This window comes from Gossypium hirsutum, chromosome A13 (genome assembly GCF_007990345.1).
Source record: "Gossypium hirsutum isolate 1008001.06 chromosome A13, Gossypium_hirsutum_v2.1, whole genome shotgun sequence".
NCBI classification, from domain to species: Eukaryota; Viridiplantae; Streptophyta; class Magnoliopsida; order Malvales; family Malvaceae; genus Gossypium; species Gossypium hirsutum.
The window spans coordinates 85,520,786-85,527,622 of record NC_053436.1 but is presented as its reverse complement, the minus strand read 5'-3'; the positions used below and the strand labels follow the sequence as shown (position 1 = coordinate 85,527,622).

Sequence of the window (6,837 nt, the reverse complement as noted above, 5' to 3'; positions counted from 1 at the left end):
TCTAGTTTCTTATAAAAGAAACCGTGTAAGCAAAAGAATTGCTGATAATGAGATATTTGAAGTGGCGTGGGATAGAGTCAAATGACTTTGGGGTCCCCTGTTCTATTTTTAGAAAATCATTATAATTTGTACAAAAATGGTTATAAGATAAAATTTATATTCTTAGACTCCTTAATGAGTCTAGTTTCAAATGAAATCAAATAGAACATATTTTGAATTCTGTACAATGAGAAATTTGGTTCGTAGTGAAGAGTGGTCAGATTAGTCAAACAGTGAAACAAGGGAAACTTTAAGAAAAATCTGGTATTGATTGGCCAAACCTAAAATTCTGAAAATTTTATGGATGGAAGATATATGAGTCTATTTTCAGGGAAAATTAAGGCCAATTGATTTGGAGTTTTGTAGCTCCAGTTATAAATAATTTAGTGACTATTGCTCAGGAAGACAACTTGTAGTGAATTTGTGATTATGTTGTAAACATTGATAAAACTTGTTAATGAGTTGCTTATTGTTTTCTTATGAACTTACTAAGCGTAAAGCTTACTCCCCTTTTCTTTCCCATATTCCCTAGGGTTGCCAGGTTAGATCGGGTTGGAGGCCGTCAGAGATATTATCACATTGTCAAGTCTATGCTATCGGCGTAAGTAAATCTTAGTGTTTCGAGTCTATGGCATGTATAGGGTTGTAAAGTTGAGTAAGTAAATGATGCAAGACTAAGATATTGGTAAATATTTAATAATGCCTCATGAATATTTTGGGCCTTGTAAGCCCGATTAAAGGATAATATAAGTGTGTATGAAAAGTTTAAAATTGATCAAAAATTTTTACGGTCTAGTTTTATATAAATGGATGAGTTTAAATCTGGTAGCACCTCGAACCCTGTTCCGGCGAGGGATACGGGCGAAGGGTGTTACAGTTCCTTTCTTGATTCATTGTTCATTCCGGCTTAATTAAGTTGTAAGTGTTGGTTATTTGGATCGTAAAATCTTTCTTTTGGTGATTTCATATCATGGCTGAATGGTATAGTGGCCATAGGGACAACGTAATATTTTATTATTTATTTATTATCATACTAATATGATTTCATATAAACTTTGAAGGGCCAAACAATGTAGGGGAGACCCCTAACTTCGGGATTGGAAGTCCTCCTTTTGAGAGTCTTAAATCGTGGGGTAAGCGTTGATGAGACTTTTAATAATCGATCTTTTAAGTGATGAAAATATTATCAAAGGATCCTAATTAATAAACGTTACTTATGTGTTAGATTGTTTTGTGAGATAAATCGAGTGAAATCGTTAAAAAGGATTGTGGCAATCGAATCTACAATATAAGGTGTGAGATTTAAACCTTTAACTTGTGCGTAATATGTTCGCTTTCATTTTAATAATATTATATCAAATAATTAATTGAGAGTACATTAAGTACTCAAAGAGGAGTTGAAAAACTCATCAAGAAGAAACCCAAGTAAGCGATCCTAACCCATTAGTTTTATGAAAGGCATGTTTTGTGATGTGTTGATGTATGTGATGATGACATGTGTGCAAATCTCATCTCTACATTATGTGATACATGGATTATCTGGTATGTTGATGATTTAAATGTGTGATATATGTGTATGTGATGAGATCTATGATTTAATATGAAAAAGTATATTAAAGTATGCTTAAGTGAATAAAAATGAATATTATGTGATATATGAAATTTAGGCATGTTTGCATGCATATATTTAAATTTGAGAAAAATGTGTTATGTGAGATTATGAGCATTATTATGTGAAAAATGTGAAAAGTGAATTATATGTGTTAAATTTGATAAGTGGCCATATCACATGCATGGGGTGGGTTTTGTGAAAGGTGGAAGTTATGTGGCAATTTATATTAGATTATGTGGTCGTTTATCGACAATTATGTGATGGCTTGTCCATAAATGATGTGTTATTAGATGGACGAGTTTTGGGGAACTCGATATTAGTGTGTAGCGAAGATGGGTAGAAAATTTTATAAAATGTGCATCGTTTTAAAATATGCATCGACATGTTCATGCATAAATATCAGTGATAGAACTTGCGATTATTATGATGATTGATATGTTGAGATTGATATTTTGATATGTATGTGATTATATTTGTGTTGATCTCACACTAGACTTTTTAAAGCTTATCCACATTACTTATGTGTTTCATATAATCCTCGTGGTTAGGACTCGGATGCGATCATCGGTGAGGCTCTACGGAAATGGTTTTATGTAAATATGGATTTCTATTATGTTTCAGACTTTTGTGGACTGTATTAATATTTGAGAATTTATTTTATGTTAGACTATAGAACTGTGGCATGGGAATTTTTAACTTTGGACATCGAACAATTTGCATGGACTTTTATTATGGACTAAATAATTTGGTATTTTCTTAATAAAACCGTTTTTCGCAAACTTAATTTATCGAATTTGAATTTAAAGATCATCAAGTTATTTTACAAATATTAAACAAGGTTTCTTTCAATATTTTATTAAAAATATCTTATTTAAGAGAATACTAGCACGTGTTTTTCAAAGATTAAACCAGCGTACTTCAACTCAAGTTTTCGCCATAACTATGGCCCATGTAATCGCTTAGATTAGGCTGTAACATCTAGGTTCTGTTTGAGGGGTTACAATAAAACACGCATTCATATACTTAACATTTCATAAAAATGTCATACGATGTTTTTCGAAACTTAATCGACTTTATAAAAGCTCATTTGCTAAACCGAACATGAAATATGACCAAATTGTAAAGTTTTCAAAGTTTCCAAAAAAAGTATCGATACTTCTATAAAGGTAACGATGCCATTTTTAACTTTGATGTTTTAGGAAAATAGATCAAAATCAGTAAGGTCGATACCTAAATTATGATACCAATACTTCATTTATAAAGTACAGATACCAATTTCCGATTTTGTTTCTTTTGTAAAAACAAAACAAAGACCAATTGTATCGATATCCTTGTAAAGTATCAATACTCTGATATAAGTATCGATACTTTAGTTCGGTATATATACCATTTTAGAACTCGATGTTTAAAAAATTGATTGAAAAATACTAAGTACCGATACCTTCACTTATGGTATTGATACCTTTGTGCCAAATATGTCAAAACCTTCCATTTTAGTCCATTTTCATGCCCAAAATTTCACAACTCAAATGGTGTATAATACACCTCAAAACCTGTACCAAAACCATACTAAAACATACCAATTCATATACCAAAACATAGCATCAACCAATTTCCAAACAATAAAACTAATGTACCTTAATTTGACACTCAAATCATTTTCAACTACTTAATAAATTCCTACCAAATCAACATGCATATAAACATTGTATACCATCATGACCTCATGCTATTTCAAGTTCAAATGTATCTTTTAGAAGCCATTCAAAATCACAACCTTTTTCCAAGTCAAACACATATACATGTAAGTATAATTCTTCCTAAAATCAAACATTAGGTAATATTTCAGCTAAGTTAATATTTCAAACCACTATATGTAAATACCTATGTACATGCCACATAACCAGACTCAAAAACGATTAAAAGACTACCAAATAGATAAGTAGATAGTGTGATTTTAGGGTGATTCGACCGACGTGTTTTACAACCCGGCAATTACAAAGAGAAGAAACAACAATAAGCATAATGAATGCTTAGTAAGTTCATATCAAATTAACTTAACTTACCTTAACATTACAACTAGTTTAAATAATTGAAACACAATCATACTTGGCATGACATTCCTTTGGCATCCTTATACATATTTATACAATTTCAAAAAATAACCAATAAGTTAGTTCATTAACATAACAACATCATAGTATTCGATTCATATACAAGTACTATCATATCACTTTATCATGCTATTCCACTTTGTTCATTTTGTAAACTCAACTATTAATTTCATATTCAATCTTTTCAACCTTTTCATTTTCATTTAATTACCGTTTTCATATTTGGGCTACTCACATGAGCTTCAGATCAGGGTTACTATACAAGCTTTACTCGGTGCTGCTCACACAAGCTTAAAAGAATTCACAACACGTGTCGAATCTCAAGCCATCGATAAAGGATAAATCGATGATACTCACACAATCTTCAAAGAATTTGTAGCACGTGCCGGATTTCAAGCCACCGATAATCAATGATTCGATGCTACTCATGCAAGCTTCAGAGAATCTGCAACACATGTTGGATCTCAAGCCATCGAACACCCAATTCTTTTTGGACCTTAAAATATTTACTGAGTTCCCACAATTACCGTTACCGTTTCGAACTTTATAACATCATTATATACATGTCATTAAATTAAACAACCATTCATATCCATTCGTTTCCATATACCTATTTGTATTTTTCATACATTTCATATTTTACAATTTAGTCCATTATATGCTAAAATTATCAAAATTACCATAAACCTAAACTACTAAACATTAAATATATTTCAAACATAGTATAAAATAACATAGTAAGTTCCATATGAACTTACTTGGAAAAAAAAAGGTGTCAATGGACTAATTTATAATTTTTCCTTTTTCGCGATTATCTTCCGATTAATTCAAATCTCAATATATACAATAATTCATTTTAATTTATCAATTCCAAATACTTTGTAACCTCCTATCAAATGCATATGGCAATTGAATTTTTACTTTTATATATTTTAGAAAAAAAGGAACAAACTTAAATTATCCCAAGTTATTTATTTAAAAGTTTACATACTATCTTAAACTTAATTTGTAAACACCTATATGATGAATTGCAGGAGCGCTTTATCAGAATTCCTAAAGCAAAATTGGTATGGATACCAAATGGTTTATTATAACTAGGTTTGTCTAAATATTGGGTTACTTGCTCAGATTGAATTACTTTTCCAAATATTTTCAAATTTAGGCTAATTTAACATTACTCAAATTATTTGTTATTAATAAAAATACATTATTTTCCTTTTAAAAAATAGAACTACATTATTTTATTTAAATTTAATCATAAAATTAAATTAATACTAATAAAATTATTAATTATTTTTGTTTGAGACCTTTGATATTTAGTAGACACAAGAATCTTAACTAAATAAAAATTCAAAGTCGATGAGATTCCATTTCAAAAACCAAGTTCATGCAATATTATCTTTTTCTTCATGAAACTAAAATACGAGATTTTACTTAAAGGATATCCATGTTATCGTTATTCAATCCAACTTGGTTTGATATTATTATATAAATAATGAAATGGTGACTTAAAGCCTATTTAAATATTTTCCGTCAGCAAGCAATTTGAAAAATTTTTGAGATAGGATAAACGAAAAAGATTAATATCATAATTGACTTTTAAACTTTCATCTAATATGTAATGTGGTATTTATAGAAAGAAAATGTCTAATTTAGTAGTTGTAACATTTTGCCATATATTAATATAAGCTCAAAGCTTTAACATGGTTCAATTTACACACTTATTTGACAATAACAAATAGATGAATGTACGTGATGTTATATGTTTGTTTTTAGGTTTTGAATAGGTTGACTAAATTATTTGATATTTTCCTTTCATTTATATTTTTAAGAAGGGTGCATTACACCAACAGTCACTCAACTTTGAGGTAGCTGACAAAACAGTCACCTAGGTTTCATTTCAGTCACTCAACTTTGGAAAAGTGAAAAAACAGTCATTAACGTTATAAAAAAGTGACAAAATAATCATTGATTAACAGTTTCCGTTAGTGTGTTAATGAGACTGCTAATGTGGCAAGTTAACCAGCTGATGTGACAAGTTAACTTGCCATGTTGGTGAAGCATCTGATGGGTCTTGGTTTGGGGAGCGTTTAGGGAAAAAAATTGAAGGGTTATGTTGTTTTAGGGTAAAAAATTAAAAGCTAATTCTAATTAAGGGGATTTGGGAAAAAATCGATTTGGGAAAAAATTGATTATAATTTGAGTTGGTTTGGGTTTGAAATTGATTCAGAAATCGATTAAGAAGGTTGGTCTAAGGTTAGAAATCAATTTGATAATCGATTAACAGGGTTTAGGGTTAAAAAATGATTGGTCTTTTTCATTTGGGGAGAAAAGAAGACGAAACCAGAAACCTATCAGTGTTTTTGATTCTCAGCGACAATAGTCAATAGAAGAGAAACTGCCAATGTTGTTACATCCATTGTAACGGGTAAGTTTTTGCATTTGTTTGTATTCTTTAGATTTAGGGTTATTTCAATATAGGGATATTTAGGGTTATTTAGATTTCAATTTTGATTTTGATTTTGATTTTGATTTTGATTTTGATTTTGATTTTGATTTTGATTTTGATTTTGATTTTGATTTTGATTTTGGGTTATTTCAGTTTTGGGTTTTATTTATTATTAATGTGCATGACAGATTAGGTTTGGTTATTAAAATGAATGACAGATAATGTGTATGGTATACCATTTGCATAACATTTATTGTTTGTATCAAATTGATGTTTATTGTTTGTATCTGTTATTGTTTGTATCCTAGCTGCTATATTGTATATGGAAATATCAAATTTGTTATTTACCTTCTATATTGTACTGGTTATTATCTGTCATTACCTAGGTGTAGGGTTAAAGTGTTTAAAGTGTTTGGTTATTGTCTGCCATATGCATGACAGAAATGGTTATGTTTGTATTAAACTATTTTTGTATTAGTTATTGTCTGCCATGTGCATGACATAAATGGTTGTGTTTGTATTAAATTATTTTTGTATTGGTTATTGTTTGATAGAAATGGTTAAAGTGTTTGCCTATGTTTTCTGCCTTTATTGAGGAGTAATTTGTTTGTTAGGTTTAATTG

The 6,837-nt window shown here is 29.7% G+C and overlaps 1 long non-coding RNA gene across 1 annotated transcript; it reads left to right on the top strand.

Annotated features, from left to right (window-relative positions):
- Nucleotides 1-599: 599 nt before the first annotated feature.
- LOC107894729 (uncharacterized) lies at nucleotides 600-2,373 on the top strand. Its single transcript, XR_001683233.2, has 3 exons — nucleotides 600-640; nucleotides 1,101-1,172; nucleotides 2,200-2,373. It is a non-coding gene; the product is annotated as an uncharacterized lncRNA (long non-coding RNA).
- The last annotated feature ends 4,464 nt before the right edge of the window (nucleotides 2,374-6,837 follow it).